The sequence below is a fragment of the Peromyscus leucopus genome, chromosome 11, assembly GCF_004664715.2.
Source record: "Peromyscus leucopus breed LL Stock chromosome 11, UCI_PerLeu_2.1, whole genome shotgun sequence".
NCBI lineage: Eukaryota > Metazoa > Chordata > Mammalia > Rodentia > Cricetidae > Peromyscus > Peromyscus leucopus.
Genome location: NC_051072.1, coordinates 43,322,217 through 43,341,154, shown reverse-complemented (window position 1 = coordinate 43,341,154; position 18,938 = coordinate 43,322,217). Strand labels below are relative to the sequence as shown.

Below are 18,938 nucleotides of genomic sequence, written 5' to 3'. Positions count from 1 at the left end.
AGTTACGTCTCTCAAATACTGAACATGTCAGTTGTATAATACTGAAAAATCATTTACGAAAATTACCATCAACCTCAGTAAAAATACCCTTCATTACAGGACAACAGTAAAGGCCATAAGGTGAGGAATTCTTGTTTTAACTTGAAGATCAAACTTTGTCACATGTAACAAGTATGAAAATGTTCATCTCTGAACACATGCCGCCTGCCAGTCCCTTCAGTAAACATGTTCCAGAGCGGGAAGGCTGCACAGCAGCTCTCCACTGAAACACAAGGCTTTCCGTCAAGGGTCTGATCAGCTTTCCACAGACTGCAGGGAGTCTTTGCAAGTTCTTCCTTCTTTAGTTCACAAAACTATTTAGGAATAAAGATGAAATAAAATCGGCAACATTGATGGTCTCAGTAAACTATTTCTAAGTGCATGCCTGTGGCAGTGAAGATCGAAAGGTCCACAGCCCAGGGCTCTACTTACCCACCATTGCCTTCGTCTCCAGTGATAAAGGCAACCGTGGAAAGGACAAACCACACCTTACCATTATCTGCTTTCTTAACTGGGTCTTAGCAACGTGTTTGGAGAACTATACTTAACACAAAGCAGAGATCCCCAAAAGCTTCCCTAGGCACACTTCACTGCCCGATTAAATCCTGTAAAATGTTTAAGGAGGACAAATCAGCCCCTGTGAAAAACACGTTAGTTAACAGCTTAGGCCGTATTTCTCTGTAACAGTGTGCTCTGCAATTACAACCCCCATAAAGACGTTGCATCCTTAGTCTACCTTTGACTACTATTACTCTATATGGTAAAATACCACCATTGGCACAGGTATAATTCCATATGAAGGAATTTGGAACTTCCTTATTATCAATATAGTTCTTTAAAAATAAGATTAAAGTCAAGTGAGGTAAGATTGGCATGTATGTGAAAAGAGTAATGCACATAAATTTATAAACAAAATGGGTAAGTGATCTGTTCAGTTCAGAATTCTGCAGAGCAACACCATTTTCTATTTTTATTGTTGTTGTTGGGTTTGAAGTCTGTTTGTTTTGCTGTGATGCCCATGCTGGTCTTGAACTTCTGGACTCAAACAAGCCTCTAGCCTTAGTCGCCATTGTAGACATGGCTCTAAATGTACAAAACCATGGCTGATCAATTTTTGTTTTTAAGCAGCTCAATGTATTTATTTTTTCTTATAAACACTATGATATATTTGTAGGCATTATTCTGTAGGCTAGTCAATCACCTAAAGGTTATATTACTGGAAGGTCTCTATGAAATGAGAAGAGATATGCCCACAGCAGATATTGAAGAGTATCATTTTTTAATGCTAGTGAGATCTCACAATATGGGATGCACGAACCTAAGTGGTAGTCCACAACTGCTTTGCAAAATGGGCTCTGAACCAGTGGCTGTTTACTGGACAGGGTATCGTACATAATAACTCTGTTGGAAATGGGCTTACAGATGAGGTCAATTTGTAAAATTAATAGTACGTCAGCCCAATCCAGTGCTCTTGAACCCTGGTATCTGTTTTGATCACAGAAGATCTGCAATACAAAGCACCCCAACCTAAATAACCCATGGCCATGAATTAACAAAACTGAACTTGGTGATTGATCTGTGATATATTACAAAGATGTACATCAATGAGTTTCCAAAGTTACAATCATAAATTGGTTTTTGAACCACAAAAACCATTCTCTACTAAATAGAACTGAAGGTAACTTCTCAGTTATGTCTAGCTTCTTTTGGAATTTTTGGCTCCTACTTAGTTCAATAAATTGTTTAGCACGTGTGCTATTTAGGGTGAGCTGGCTTGTTACCTAAGCTCCCTTTACATTGGCTTCCACTAAGTCAAAGATATCAAATACTTCATCTGCACAAACAGGAGAAGGAATTGGGTTATCTCCAAACCACCAGCTTTACAATTCTAGGCACAGGAGCTGAAGTGTCTAAAGCTTCTAATTTATTAACTCTACAACTGTCTAAATCCTGAATTACAGAGCCTTTAATCTTCTTCAGTAATTGTTGAGGTTAAACACTTCTGGGTTTGAAACTGATGAAGTCAATCTTAACAGTTCCTTTGGTATCCACAAATATTTTCTTAGAAAGTACCCCAACTTCTGTTGAGGAAAAACCAAACTGAACCCAGCCTGCCATATTGCCTTAGAGCTACTTCTCCTAGTCCTCAGCTATCTCCCTTGAATTCCTCAGTTCTTAGGCATTATACAATTCACAACTAACCTTAATGAATGTGGCACATTGGGTATAAAATGCTCCCGATAGGCTCATGTGTTGAACCCTTGAGTACAGCTAATGGTGATATTTGGGAAGGTTGTGGACCTTTAAAAGGTGATCCTTGATGTAGGAAGTGGGCTGCTGGGGACAGGCCTTAAGGCCTTCCAGCATGAACCCACTTCCTCTTCTCCCTTTGCTTTCTGAATGTGGATGTGATGTGATCAGCCAGCTCCTGCTCCCATATGCTCCCTGCCTGCTGCCATGTTTTCCCTGACACAATAGACTGCATCTCTCTGGAACTGTACACCAAAATAATCCCTATCTCCTTCAAGTTGCTTCTGCCAGGGTGCTTGTCATAGCAACAAGAAATGAAACTAAGACAATGAAAAACAATTATATGAATCTGACACTTGTAACTCCCATGAATTTCCTACTCTGTCCAACAGGGTCTAAACTATATACTTCAACTGAAATTGAATACCACTCTTTAATCCTTATAAATCACCCCCACTGCAGCTCAGGCACTTAAGTCTTGAAAGCCCCCTGCTGTCTGTCTTTCAAACCAAGTGATACCTTTACGGATTATAAAAAAAAAAAAAAAAAAAAAAAATCACTGAAGAAATGCAAATATTTTGCAAGTTTCATACCCTGATTAGTTTTATCTATTTTAAGTGCTGCTACACCTTGGAAAAGAAACGGATTTCAAAGATGAGTGAAACTATTGAGTATAGACCACATTTTCACACTTCATAGACTGCATTTTATGGGGAAAGTAAGGCATGTAAATATAAGCAAAATTAATAAAGTACTGAAATAGGTCTTTCAAACTAGTGTGTATATACTTGTATTTATGTGCACTCCAGCTATACCTCATGCCTCTAAATGTCCACTATCTCTCCAAGCAGCAGCACCAGCCAGGGACCTAGTGTTTCATACATACGCCTAGGGGGGATGTCTCCCATTCAAACTGTAACACTACCATATGGTAATTCCACAAGTTTCCTTTTCAGGAATACATTCTAATGCAGTTGGTGCTTTTTACTGATGATAGCTAACTAACTTTTACAACTTCTTAAAAACTGAGGAGAATCTGTCTTACCATCTATTAAGTTTAGAGTCACACAAAAGGAAGACAATAAATGTCACATAGGGGAAAATGTGTATCTTTGGATTCTTAAATGTCTTTTCTGTAAAGGAAGAAAATATTCCATGCCTAAGACCCTACAATGAAACACTACTATGCACAATTCTTATACAGTTTCAAATGTTTTTTTTTTAATTGAAATGCTGTAATTCTAATGAATTCGGCCTTTTTCTTGTTCCCAATATTTAAATTTGTTCATTTAAGAAATCCTGCCTTTGACTAGAGGGTAGTCACAGAAATGTAAAACAAAGGATATACTTGTTAGATGAATGAATAAGAAATATAAACATGGAATAATTAATGAAAATCAAAAAAATCTAAAGCAAAACAAAATGAAATGCTGTAGGAAGAAGTTAGTTTGTAAACTCAGAATCTTTAAGCCCATTCTCTAAAAGCATTGAATAAAACAATAATTACCAGAGTATTTGTATTTCTGCTCAAGACACCAAGCTTCTGAAAAGAATGAATGGAGTTTGATTCTTGGATATTGGACTTATAGTGAATAAAACCTGAGTAAAGTGTTCTAGCTTTATTCCATATTGTTATTGGCATGAAAACATTTCTGTCTCCTTTACTGGACAAAATGAACTTCATTTTTTCATTAAAACTTCCTTATACAATATAGTTTGGCCATATGCTTTTTCTGCTCCCAACTCCTTTCACATCTTCCTCACCTCCCTTCCCACTCAACTGCATGTTGTTTTTCCCCTCCCTGTGGTGGTATTCTAATTGTACTGAAATGTGATTTTGATTGTATGTTAATAAATAAAGTTGCCCAGGGGTCAGAGCTATTAGAGCCATAGACAGAGTGTGGCGGTGGTGGCACACGCCTTTAATCCCATAGATCTCTGTGTGTTCAGGGATACAGCCAGCATTGGAGACATATGCCTTTAAGACCTAGGGGGCTGTACATTCAGACAGTGACGAGGCAGTCACGTGTTTGGGTTTACAACCAATGAGAAGGCAGAACAATAATACTATAAAAAAGACGTACAGACAGGATATAGCTCTCTTTAGGGAAGCTGGGACACCGCAGGCGGAATGGTGAGATTTTAGCTCTGAGCTCTGACCTCTTGGCTTTCTCTTTTACATTGTTTCTGTGTTTCTTATTTAATAAGACTGTTGGTTACATCAACATCTGGCGCCCAACGTGGGGCAAGAGTTTCCACCTAAAACCTGAGTAAAAAGATTCTAAAACGGAACTAAAAACAGCTCCCTAATTGTCTCTCTCAAATGAGCAGTAGCTGCCGGTTTGAGTTACTGGCAGGTTCCTGGCGTGTGTGCTTGACCTGCAGTATGGCGGGAATGAGGCCTCTGCAAGTGGCACATTAAGCTGCATGGTGGATTTAGCCTTTGCTTGTACAAAACAAAAAGAGGTTTCTGGGCTACACGCTGCTTTGATAAGAAGCATAGACCCACTATTTCTGAGAATTGATGGCTCCCAAAGCTGGCGGAAAACGCACCACCGCCATGTTGGGAAGCTGAAGTGGGCGGAGCCAGCAGCCACAGCACTGTTTCAGGCTTAAAAGGTTGCAGTTTAAAGCAATAGGCTCAAGGTAATATAAAACATAAGCCACGTAAAGATGGCTACCGCACAGAGAATCTGGATTATGTTCTCTTTGATATTCCTAACTGAAGAAAAACATTTGATTGCAAAAGCTGTTGAGTTATGCCAAAATGTGTATTTTAAAGGTACCTTAACTTCAAAATTTGAATGTAAGGATATGTTGCTTTGGAAAAGAGGCTCTGCTTTTGTCTCTACAGAAAGCCAGAGGCTATGGATTTGTTCCAGATTAAGATACATCAGGTTTGACCAGCCAAGACCACCTGAAAGGTCTCTGATGACACCATGGCCCAGATGATTCAACATCCAGAATTGTTTCAAGGCAACTGGCTCAGACGATACAGCCTCACGGACTACTCCATGATCCTAAAATTTTCTTTGCGTCCCCATAAGATACAGCGCCCCCCTCCAGCAGGAAGTAGTTAAGAGAAGCTACACCCAAATTCCCAAATATACCAAGCTGGCTTTGGAGATGTGTAAAAGTTAAAACCTTGCTTTTTTAAAAAAAGAAAAGGGGAAGTGCTGTGGGATGGTCTGTATGTCAAATTGTTCTGATTGGTCAATAAATAAAACACTGATTGGTCAGTGGCCAGGCAGGAAGTAGGTGGCCAGGCAGGAAGTAGGTGGGACAAGGAGAGAGGAGAATTCTGGGAAGCGGAAGGCTGAGGCGGAGAGACACTGCCAGCTGCCGCCATGACCAGCAGCATGTGAAGACGCCGGTAAGCCACCAGCCATGAGGCAAGGGTATAGATTTATGGAAATGGATTAATTTAAACTATAAGAACAGTTAGCAAGAAGCCTGCCACAGCCATACAGTTTGTATGCAATATAAGTCTCTGTGTTTACTTGGTTGGGTCTGAGCAGCTGTGGGACTGGCGGGTAACAAAGATTTGTCCTGACTGTGGGCAAAGCAGGAAAACTCTAGCTACACCTCCCCCCAAAATAAAAAAAAAGCAACAAAAACACCAATAAGATAAAACAAAACAACAAAAACAAAAAGCACACAAAGTATCACGGGAGTCCATTTTTGTATTGGCATGAAGCCTGAAAAAACCAACTGCCCATTTCCTAGCAGGTTATCATTTGCAAATTGATTCTTGTTGAGGGTGGACTTTGTCTCCATTCCCCCTTCTCAGTGCTGGGAATCTGTCTGGTTTGAACCTGTGCAGGTCTTGAGTGTGCTGTCACAGTCTCTATGAGCTCATATGTCCACACAAATCATGTTGTGTCTGGAAGATGATGTCTCCTTGATGTCACTCACCATCTCTGATTCTTACAACCTTCTTACCTCCACTTTCTCATAGATCATTGAGCCTTGAGGGGTGGGGTTTAATAAAAACATCTCATTCAGAACTCAGTGCTCCATAGTCTCTCACTCTCCACACAGCGTCCAGTTGCGGGTCTCTGTGTTAATTACCATCTGCTGAAAGAAGCTTCTCTGAGGAAGGGGTAAGTGATACAATGATCTCTAGGTACAGCAATTCTTACTCAAGTCAGAATGGCTGAGATCAATAAACAAATGACAGTACATGCAGGCAATGATTCGGAGAAAGAAGAGCACATATTCACTGCTGGTGGGCAGGCAAACTGGTACAGCCACTATGGAAATCAGCACGGGGGTTCCTCAAAAAGCTGAAAATGGATAACTATAATCTATGCTTTTAGGCTACAAATAATTATCTATCCAATATATATGTCCTCAGCAACTATTGCCTTGTCAAGGAATGCAAAGGATATTCAAGATGTGAACTCTGACAGCACACAAGGATAATACAAGTTGTAAGCTAGTTGACTGTGAGATAGTAGACAAACAATTTAAAGACTCTCACAGGAAAACAACCAACTGAAGACCTGAGAGCGAAATGAAATGCCCCTCCCCCAACACACACACACACACACACACACACACACACACACACACACACACAGACACCAGGTGACTTCTCAGGGAGATAAGGGCTAAGCATATTTACTCTATATTAAGTATACAGAAATGATAGGAAGCATGGTTTTAGCCAAAAGTTAATAGCTATTTGAAATTTGCCACATTCACATTTGATGAATATATTATCTTTAATGGGTCAAAAAAATTCAGGTGAGAAGGGAGAAGCACAGAGAGGCACTGATCTGACTTTAGCATTCTTTTTCTTAGAACAAAGAAAATAGTTGTAAAGAGACTTCTTTTTGATAAACAGAACAAATGCAAAAGATGTTTTTTTGGTAGTTTGAACGTAATTGGGCCCCATAAACTCATAGGGAATGGTATTATTAGGAGGTGTGGCCTTGATGTAGTAGATGTGGCCTTGTTGGAGGAAGTGTGTCACTGTGGGGGCAGGCTTTGAGGTCTCCTATGCTTAAGATACGGCCCAGTATCTCTGGCCACTTCGTGTTGCCTGTGAGTCAAGATGTAAGAACACTCAGCTCCTTCTCTGGCAACATGTCTGCCTGCATGCTGCCTTGCTTCTTGCCATGATGATAATGGACTAAATCTCTGAAATGTAAGTGAGCCATCACAATTAAATGTTTTCCTTTATAAGAATTGCTGCCCTGCCCAACCATCCCCCATGGCATCAGTGGACCCTCCAGAGACACAAGTACCACCTGCACCAACTGGAGGAAGAAGTAAGTAACTGTTCTCTGGCCTGGATAGCCCTTGCTCTCTAGACCCTATGCCCATCTCCCTCCCAATGCAGCCCCGGCAGCTGGTCAGCAGGTAAGAGTCCTGAGGGCAGGCTGTTCCACTAACCCTGCCACCCACTGGATCCAAGTGGATCAAAGACCTCAACATAAATCCAGTTACAGTGAATCAACAGAAGAGAAAGTAGGAAGTAGCCTTGAACTCACTGGCATAGGAGACCACTTCCTAAATATAACACCAATAGCATAGACACTGAGATTGACAATTAATAAATGGGACCTCCTGAAACTGAAAAGCTTCTGTTAAGGCAAAGAACATAGTGAATTAGACAGAATGACAGCCTAAAGAATGGGAAAAGATCTTCATCAACTCCACATCTGACAGAGGGCTGATCTCCAAAATATATAAAGAACTCAAGAAACTAGACATCAAAATACCAAATAATCCAATTAAAAATGGGGTACACATCTAAACAGATAATTCACAACAGAAGAATCTCAAATGTCTGAAAGACATTAAAGGGATTGCTCAACATCCTTAGTCATCAGGGAAATGCAAATCAAAATAACTCTGAGATAGCATCTTACATCTGTCAGAATGGCTAAGAACAAAAACACTGATGATAGCTTATGTTGGAGAAGATATGGAATAAGGGGAACACTCCTCCACTGTTGGTGGGAGTGTAAACTTGTACAGCCACTCTGGAAATCAGTATGGTAATTTCTCAGAAAATTGGCAATGTACCTCAAGACCCAAAGATATGGCTCTTGGGAATATACTCAAAGGATTCTCAATCATACCACAAGGACACATGTTCAACTATGTTCAGAGCAGCATTATTTGTAATAGCCAGAACCTGGAAACAACCTAGATGCCCTTCAACTGAAGAATGGATAAAGAAAATGTAGTACATTTACACAGTGGAGTACTACTCAGCAGAGAAAAACAATGACATCATGAAATTTGCAGACAAATGGATGGAACTAGAAAAAAATCATCCTGAGTGAGGTAACCCAGACTCAGAAAGACAAACATGGTATATACTCACTCATAAGTGGATATTAGATGAAAAGCAAAGAATAACCAGGCTACAATCCACAGCCCCAAAGAAGCTAGCTCACAAGGAGGACCCTAAGAGAGATGTAAGGATTACCCTAGGAAGGGGAAATAGGTGAGATCTCCTGGGTAAACTGGGCGGGCTGGGGGGTAGAGGGGAGGGGATGGGGGATGAGAACATAAGGGAACTGGATGGGTAAGTTGGGGGAGGGAGGGAGAGCAATGAAAGAGATATCTTGATAGAGGGAGTCATTATGGGGTTAGGGAGAAACTGGTGCTAGGGAAATTCAACAGGAATCCACAAGTAGGACCCTAGATAAGACTCTTAGCAATAGTGGAAAGCGTGTCTGAACTAGCCTTCTTCTGTAATCAGACTAGTGACTACCCTAATTGTCATCATAGAATCTCGATCCAGTAACTGATGGAAGCAGATGCAGAGATCCACAGCCAAGCACTGGGCTGAGCTCCGGAAATCCAGTCAAAGACAGGGAGGAGAGATTAAAGGAGCAATGGGGGTCAAGATCATAATGTGGAAACCCACAGAGACAGCTGACCAGAGCTCCTGGGACCTCAGGGACTCTGGACCGACAGCTAGGGAGCCTGCATGGGACTGACCATGTGGGTGACAATTATGTGGCTTGGTCTGTTTGTGGGGCTCCTAGCAGTGGGACCAGAATCTGTCCTCGGTGCAAGAGTTGGCTTTTTGGAGTCCATTCCTATGGTTGGATGCCTTGCTCAGCTTTGATGCAGGGGGGATGGGCTTGGTCCTACCTCAACTTGATGTGCCAGGCTTTGCTGACTCCCGATGGGAGGCCACCCATTCTGGAGAGTGAAAAGGGGTGGGGTGGGAGGGAGGTGAGGGGGAGCAGGAGGAGGGGAGGAAAGGGGAACTGTGATTAGTATGTAAAATGAATAAAAAAATTTTAAAAAGTTGCCGTGGTCATGGTGTCTCTTCACAGCAATAGAAACCCTAACTAAGACAGAGTCTTCTTTTAAAAGGTAGATAAGCATACTGGTAAGGCAAGAAATCTGAGCTTGTTATCTATTAATTCCACCATCCTCCCAAAAGAGAAAGTTCAAAGCTCCTGGCACCACCATTGTTCACTCTACTTTTCACTAAGCTTTAGCTTTGAGCAGATCATCTGTGCATGCTGCGAGCTCGGTGCTCACATCACTGAGCCACCAGCTATGCACTAATGCACACTGCTATTCCTTCTACCTGTAACTCCCAACAAGGGAGTACGGCAGTACCCCATTTGTTTAGTACCTTGCAATACAACAAGTTGTCTGATACACATCTGGAGTTAGTTGTTTTCTTTTGGGGCACTGAAAGGGGAGGCAAACATATCAGATATTATTCCATTTTAATGTACTGATTGAGTTGAACTGATGTCTGTCTGGCGTCACATGGACTAGCTGTGTAAGTGGGTATCTATACTATCTGTTTATGTACACAAATGTTGCTATAAAGATACTAGGCTGGAACAGGGCCACACTACAAAACAAATCTCAATGCCATCAACTTTCTAAAGGTCACTTATCCAAATAGTCATGTTCTAAGATAACAGGACTTGGATCTTCAACAGAGGGATAGTTTGGCCATAAAAATCAATCATCATGTGCCTTCTGGTGCTGTGCAAAGGAAGGTTTCAGCACCATTCATGAAGAACCCTTAAAAAATTAAGAGTAAACAAATCTAAACCAACTTAATCATGTGCATGTATGTGAGAACTAATTTTCGTACTATATGAAGAACAGAGGAATGTGTTAAATGGCACTACAACCCAAATCCAGAATGTAGGGAATTCTACAGGATAAAAGATATGGTATTTTTTTCTCAAAAACAGACTGTTTGAAAGGGAGGAAAAACTTGAGATGTAAGGTATCTATTGGTCAAGGGATATGGGCAAGAAGAATATTGTTTACAGTTGTTGCATAGCCCCATAAATACAGTTAACAATAGGGTAAAGTGTTAATGTACACATACATATATATATATATATATATATATTATATATATACTACATGTCATATGTACCATCTATAATATACACAATTATCATCATATCACTTTGTATTCCATGAGTATATAATTGTATTTCAATTTATAATACGCAAAATAAAAACAGAATCAAGAGACAGAAAAATGCTTATATAAGACAGAGACAAACAGCCAGGCGGTGGCGCACGCTTTATCCAGATCGAGCAAGCCAGATGATCTCTGTGAGTTCGAGCACTGCTACAAGTGAGCTCAGAAAGCGCAAAGCTACGCAGAGAAACCCTGTCTCGAAAAACAACAACAACAACAAAAAGACAGAGACACCGAGAGAAGGGAATAAAGAGAACCATCAAATTCAGTGTCTATATTTGTTTGAATCTTTAATCAAACAAATATACTTTAAATATAGATATTTATATACAACTTGAGAATACCAATACATAAACTATGTAGTGGATGATAATAAAAACTGTTAATCTTGTTGGGTATAGCATACAACACTGTCATGGTGTTCATTAAAGATCTTCAGACTGGAGGTAAATAGTCAAGTATTTCCAGATGTAAGTAAATAATGTAGAAACAAACAATATACAGTGAGAAAAAAGAAACAGAAGGCTTATAACTATTAAAGATGGCTTATGGATAGAGAACTCATAACACTCTTTTTAATGTGTACTTTAAATTTTATACAAGAAGTTTAAAAACAAACTTTATGCAGAAATTATTCAGATGAAACATTTTCTTAACTTCTGCTTGAAAACTAGGTCAACATAGACTTCTTTATAATCCCTCTTGGTCTGTTGATTACTTTCCCACTCCGAATCTGCTGTTCAAATGAGAATGTTGCCCTCTAGTCTTGGTTTTATTTAGGAGTCTCAGCATAATGTATACCTCCAGCTTCATCTTTTGTAGACATGGACATTAAAATGCAAGTCCTGGCTGGGCAGTGGTGACACACGCCTTTAATCCCAGCACTCAGGAGGCAGAGTCAGGTAGATCTCTGTGAATTCGAGGCCAGCCTGGTCTACAGAGCAAGATCCAGAACAGACACCAAAACTACACAGAGAAACCCTGTCTTGAAAAAACAAACAACAAAAACAACAACAAAAAATGCAAGTCCCTAGACAATCTCAGTCCCATATCAAGGTAGTTTTTTATGTCACACATCTATGTTCCGTATGTCCTCTCCCCTACACCTTGTTCCTTTTAGCTCTCAGGGATCTCTCCTCCTCTATTGCAAATTAACCAGTGCATTGTCATGGTATTCAATCAAATATCTAGAGCGGTGGTAGTTGTTTGTAGCTTACTCTTTCATACCATCATATCCAGAAGCTTCTACTTCTGTTAACCTCTGCAAGAAAAATTAATTCCAATCACAGACAAAGTCACTCAGAGCTACAACCAACACTACAACCAAACTAGGGCTTGGCCTGAAAACTTCAGTAAAAGGATTTTCAGAGTCCTGAAGGGAAAGGGTAGAACGGAGGAAAGGGATCAAGGTGGACAGAGGTCAGAGCTTCCAAGTTAGCTCTTTCAAAAAGGTACAATGGAGTAGATGTCTCTCTTTCGCCAGGTCAAAGAGCTTGCAGCCCATACATGCCATAAATAAGCAGATGCACAAGCTCACAAGTTAAGGTTGCAGCCATTGAAGCTTTGCGTTATGAAACCTGAAGCACTTTAATTCTCCACACTGAACACGGCGTCCTTCTTTAAGGTGAAAAATGGATCGTATTCTTTTGCTCCTCTAGACACTTGCCAGTTCTCTGCTGACCAGGTAGGAGCCGCCCCTGGTTGGCAGTCACCTGCTCTGCCGTCCAGCAACTCAGCCTTCTGTCACTTCTTCCCTTGCCTGCTCCCTTCTGCTGCAAGCCCTGGGTCCCTGGAAGGCTTATACTCTGTCCAGGGTTCTGTCATAGCCTTCCAGTCTCATCTCAAACGCCCCCTTCTGTGAGGGGATGAATCTTCTCAAACTTATGTCGCACCTTCTCTTGTTTTCTACAAACGTCTTTTCTGGTTTTCTTCCTGAATACTGATCACACTGCTAACTACTTCTTGTTTGCCTTTTCTGCTGAATGGCAAACTCCCTGCAGTGGTTCGTTTTCACCTTTTGGTATCTTAAGAAAATTGATTCCAGTGCCCTGAGCATGTACCAACACTAAGAGGCTCTACTCACTCTGTACCACACCACCCCATTTGTGTATAATCTACACACATACTCCTGTGCATGATAAATAATCTACAGGTTACTTATAATATTGAAACAATGCAAATGTTATGTGAATAGTTGTGAAACTACATAGCTTGGTGAATAACAACAGGAAAAAGTTTGGACCAGTTCAGAACAGACACTTTTCCCCTAATACTTTGGATGAATCACAAGATACGAAACTCACTGAAACAGAGGGCTGGCTGTCCTATAGGACGGTTTAGTGCTGGGCAACATAATTAATGAATGAATCAGAAAGTGAGCACATGCAGGAGAGAAACAAAGCCATCGTGTCCTCGGACCACTCAAAGTACTTTATTACCACCATTTATTGGCATCACCAGAATAGTCAGCAAATATCACCAAAAGAAGCTGGTCTCATCTGCCTCATAAAGAACTACAGAAGGCAGCTTTCTTAGAGACACCATTACAGAACAAAGTCTGGGTTTCATAACACTCTATACTTTGATGACTATATGCTTCTGGATATATTAAAATTTTTTACAATTCTATTAAACTATCCATCAGAAAATTCACTATTTTCCTCTCTTCAATTAGCCATGGCAGAGAGTAGTATGCCTTCCATATGTTTTAAACTAAAACCTCAAAGATAAAAACAGGAAGAGGATAGTATTACTTTAAAAAAAAAAAAACCAACTAGCTTTTTTTTTTTTTTTTTAGTGTAGTACTTATTAAATGGTGTAAACTTCTGTTCTTATGAGGGAGGGACAAGGACTCAGCGGTTAAGAACATGTAGTGTTCTTATAAATCAGACTGATTTGTTTGCAAAACAAAGTTCTTTTTCAAAGTAAGCTTTTATTTCTTACAACAATATCAAATGTCTACCTTAGAAAGCAATGGAGAGGTTAAATGCTCTACTTTTTATGGAAATCCGGGAAGACTGAGCACTACTGACTTGCAGCACACCACTCCCAATCAAGTTATAAAATTAATGCCACATCACAATTCCTTTCAGTGATAATCTTTCTTTGTCTGGCAGTATTTCTGAGGCTCTTCTCTCTTGCCTAATTTCTCTGCCTTCTGATATATATTTAAGTCCAGCCAGAGGGAGATCAGCCCGACTTGGTATCACACAATCAGTTCGAAGAAATCACAATCACTTTTCTACCCACCCGCCTAGCTCTGTGGTCAACAAGGTGCCCAATATACAAAGCGGTCAGACCATTCTCACTGTATCTCACAGGTCATCAAGACCTTCTTCTCCGCTCACCTGGCTCTCCGCTCTCTGTTCTTTATCGACAGGAGACATCTCGTACCCTTTTGTTACCTACCCATTTCCACAGAGAAGAACTGATACAAGTTAAAACAAGCAACAAAACACAAATTACAGCCACCAGAGCTCTTTCTGTACCTGGTCCCCAAACATCCTGCTACCCACCACAAATGCCACTGCTCCCTGGCTGCTTCCTGGAACTTCCTGGGAGCACAGGAGATAAACAATAATCCAGCAGTTCCCACAGTACAGAGCAGTAGCTAAGAGACCAAGGGCTATCTGTCCAGTTTCCAGATAGGAAGAGGTCCTGTGTAAAGGAGAATGTCACAGCAGGGGCAGAATGGAGCCTCTGGGCCTCTATTTATCAGCAACTCCCTACTGTGCGGCAGGAGCTAATATAAGGAAATTCCTCCCAATTCACAACTTAAGAACCATCTGTTTTATATGTTCGCTTCCTTCTCGCTTCTGTGCCTTAGAAGATTTTTAATTTCCAAACTTATGTTTTGTTAAAAAGACTGGCAGGGACTAGCTTAGGCCCCTTTCTATCCTTCCAACTTCAGCCAAGAATACAGCATTTCTTTAGAAGAGAAGAAGCAGAGACCTGAACTCTCATCACATGGCAAATCTGCCAGCTCCTGCTCTTGGCCTTCCCAATACTCACAAGTGTAAGAAATGAATTCCTACTCTTTGTAAATTACCTAGTTTCAGGTATTTTGTTATAGCCACACAAATGGACATATCTATATCTATCGATATCTATAATATATACTATATTACATAATACAGTATATATTACACATAATATACCTATAACTATTTCAAGCCTGGAAAATTGGAAAAAAAAAAAACAAATATCTATGCTAAGAGGTATTAAATAAAATGTAAAGGACACCACTGTCAAGATTGTGTGCCTGTGCTAGGCCCTAGGAAATAAAGCATTTTGTTCTTGTGTTAGACTGAAAATATAATATGGAACCAAACCCTGGCTCTAAGTTATTACAAGAACTTATAGTTTCACTGATAGGAATTTCAAGCTTCTTCTACATGAAATACATTCTCAGCCTAACACTGTTCTGGTAAGATATGTGATCTGTGTAAACAAATTCTATTTTAATGTTAAAAACAAAGTCAGTGCCAGAAAGAGGCACCAATAGACTACAAGGCAAATTAATTCTTCTCAAAATACTTGACAACATATAAATGTACCCACAGGTATAGAATTTAAGCTACAAGTAAGCATTTCTCCTCTTAGGGTAGCCTTCCAGGAAGGCTGCATTCTGATAATGTCATTATTTAAAATTTTGCATTTCGGCTGTTCTGGGGATTGAACTTGGAGAGCTCACACATGCCATAGCATGCACTGATCCACTTCCCCAAGCCCAACTTGTTTTCCAAACTGTTCTTTTAAATTGCCTACATGGTCAGGAGCTGTAGAACACTGAAGGAAGAACTTCGTGAGACAGCCATGCCAAAAACCATTCTTCCAAATTCAACAAATAAAAGAGTTCTCAGGCCGAGTTTGTTTCTTGATTTAGCAAAACACAAAGGCAGATGCTTACAAAGGTAATGACACTTTTATGTTGACTGCAAAATGACTCAAAAGGTCAAAATAATTTTGGATAGTAGCGGTCCTATTCCAGTAAACACTTGGCCTCCTTAGGTGACCATCTCTTTGAAAACTTCAACCATACAAGACGTTTAGGGGAGGAAAGAATTTACTAACTGCACAGTCACACTATGAAGACGAAAACCAGCACCCAGTTCAAATGATTTTCTAGGTATGACTTCATTCTCCAACTATTCCTCTTTTTCCAGACAGCTGAGTGGAGGTGGTTAAAGAGAACTGTTAAGACAAGGCAAACTGTCCTGTAAAATTTGTGTGGTGTAGTTTCGAAATTTAAGTAAAAATGTTTAGCTTTATGTTCCTTGCTGAAAAGGCAGTATATGAAATAAATAATACAAAGTATTATTACACATGTAGGAGTGTCCTAAAATATCACAGAGGCCTATTAAAAATGATTGCCAATTCTCTGCATTACTTGCCTGGAAAAATTCCTGCGTGGTATATGTGACTTACTTATTAAATGGGACTTACCTATTAAAAAGAGTTTGAAGACTGCCTTCAGATACATTCATAAATGTTCTAGCTAACAAACACTACATAGAAAGCAAGTCTGACTTTTAGATGAGAAACTTCATTTTAAAAAACCAAATGGAAACTTGAACAATAAAAGATCTATTTATAAAACAATTTAAAGGCAAACCCCAGGGAACCTGGTTAACTGTTGATAGCTGTGGGGAGATAAGAAAACAAAAATAGAATATGCAGGCAATTACTGTATCAGTTAATTTTCATCGAAAATGACGTTTCTCCTAAATGTTCAATCCTTCATGAGTATGGTAAACTGGCAACCTGTCTCCATGCTACTCATTTGTTAATGTTGAGGATCCCTGCCGTGATCATCACCAAGTGTCTCTGGGCTGCCAGGGGTACTATGCTTAAACAAGAGAGCCAAGATTGAACATAGGCACAATGGAGGCTTTCTGCTCTATACCAGGACTCTCACAGTGCTTTTCAACCATGGAAACTACTCAGACTTTCAAGGACCTACTTTCAGAAACCGCAGGGAGACTACAGCAGGAGTCTCAACGGATCCTACTCTGTTTTTAAAGAAACATCTTCAGCAACGAGCACAACAACATAGAACCTGTCTTAGTTAGGGTTTCTATGGCTGTGATGAAACAGACTGACCAAAAGTAACTCGAGGAGAAAACGGTTTATTTCATCTTACAGCTTGCAGTACATCATCCAGGGAAGTCAGGGCAGGAACTCAAGGCTGGAACCTGGAGGCAGGAACTGAAGCAGAGATGCCATGGAGGAGTGCTGCTGCCTGGTTTTTCTCCTCCTGGCTTGCTCAGTTTGTTTTCTTATAGTACCAGGACCACCAGCCCAGGGGTGGCACCATCCACAGTGGGCTGGGACCTTTTACTTCAGTCCTCAATGGGGAAAATGCACCACAGCACTGCCCACAGGCCAATCCGGTGGTGTGGTATTTTCTCAACTGGGGGTTCCTCTTTCAAAAGGACTCTAGCTTGTGTCAAGTTGACATAAGAGGAGCCAGCACAAAACCTCACCGGCACTCTATCAGCACAAAATTTTGCTTGGAGCTGGGAGAGCATCTGGATCACTCAAAGCAAAGCTCTGTCAGGCAAGTTCTAATACCAGCTTCCACAAAGCCTGCTTCGTTTTGATAGGATCACTTTTCTTCTTGGGTGCCCCAGCTGTCTGGTCTGTAAAATGGGATAATAAGTAACCTGCCCACACTATGCTCCTTTGAAGTTACCTAATAAATGCTATTATAGGTGCACTTAAAACTATTAGCTGCAACAAAAATATTGAGGGTTATGTGGAAAAGCACAGGGTAATAGCCACATGTTACCGCTAATTATCAAGCTCATAATAACTTCCCCCCCTGGGGACCGTGGGCTCCCCAGGGTCCAGATGCACTTCAGAGCTCGCTCATCACCATCAGCCTGGCAGAAAGTCTGCACGGTCCCGACTCAGGGCTGCAACAAAAGCAGCTGGCACGCCAGGACTGAAATGCACCAGACAAAAGAAAGTGGGTCGGTGAGGAGCGGGGCGCCGAAGGGGGTGTGCGCCCTCGCCCTGGCGCTTGGAAACCGGCCGGGGACCCGCGGCGCGCAGCCCCCGCTCCCACCCCGCGGGCTCCTCGCCACGCCCCCGGCGCCGCCGCCCCACCCGGCTCCAGACCCGGGCCACCCCGGCCGCGCGGGCTGCCCAGGCCCCGCCATCAGGTGCGAAAGTTGAGCCTCTGCTTGTCACCTGAGGCCGGCGGGAGGCGGCGGTGCGTCCAGCCCGGGGTCCCCGGGCCCACGCCAGGCCCAGACCGGCTCTTACCTGCGTCCGCGCCCCGCCCGGCTCCCAGCACCCACGGCGAGGCCGGCTCCGGAGACGGGAAGCGACAGGAGACAAACCCCGCGGAAAGCGCTGGAGCGGCTCCCGCAGCCCGACCCCGTGGCCTGGGATTCGGCGCCCAGCATCCGCCTGCGCGCCCGCTCCGCTTCTCCCACGAGCCGCGCGTGGGCGGCGCCGAGCCTGACCCCGCGTAGACCCGCCGGCCGCGCAGGCCCCGCTCGCACGGCCCAGGGGGGCCGTGGGAAAGTTTCCCCCCGCCTGTGCTCTGCCCCTTACCGGAGCAACCAAAGTCTGTGCTTTCTCCCCAGCCTTCACCTAGCGCCTCTGGAGTGCAAGACTCTAAGCCTTGTGCTGCATCTGTTCCCAGCTTAAAATCGGCAGACGTCCTGAGGGCCACCCCTCCTCATCCCTGACTCTAAAGGTGGCACCGCTACCTGGGTTTAGTTTTCCCTCCTGATGTGTCTCTGTCGCTTACCTTCTGGTGACTGGGGTTCCACCCTTGCGCAACCGAGATTAACCGCTAAAGAGATCTGACTCTTGGCAAATTACAGTGGAGAGGTGAGTCGGTGACGAGGTAAATCAGGAGTGCTATTCAGGAAGTGAAGGGGCCCTGTGGAGTAAATGTTTACTAGTCAGTCTATAAACTTTAGATTCGGAGCAATTAAAATAGCTGATCAAAAGACTAAGATTCCGAATCTTCAAAGCATGTGTGATAAGTTGGTTTCGGGAATAGGGATCGAAAGTAGAAGGAAATCCCCCAATATATATTGCTTTCACTGATAAATACAAAAGTTTACACTTGCCTGGAGTGTCTTATTTGAGCTTTCCAATGATTTCTCCTTCGGGAAGTGAAATAACAACCAAAACAGTGCTGGGCACGGTGCTCACACTTGTGAACCTGGTACTGATTAGGGAGGACAAGAGA

The 18,938-nt window shown here is 42.0% G+C and overlaps 1 protein-coding gene across 3 annotated transcripts in view; it reads right to left on the bottom strand.

Moving 5' to 3' along the window:
- Positions 1-18,577, bottom strand: part of Rnf180 (ring finger protein 180) — a 178,483-nt gene extending 159,906 nt beyond the window's left edge. Inside the window, exon 1 of one of the 3 annotated variants that reach the window (XM_037209448.1) lies at positions 18,489-18,577. The gene's annotated coding sequence lies outside the window, so the exon portion shown is untranslated. Of the gene's footprint in view, positions 1-17,995; positions 18,468-18,488 lie in introns of those variants that run through there. The other 2 variants (XM_028884090.2, XM_037209447.1) reach the window with 2 other exon arrangements.
- Between the last annotated feature and the right edge of the window lie 361 nt (positions 18,578-18,938).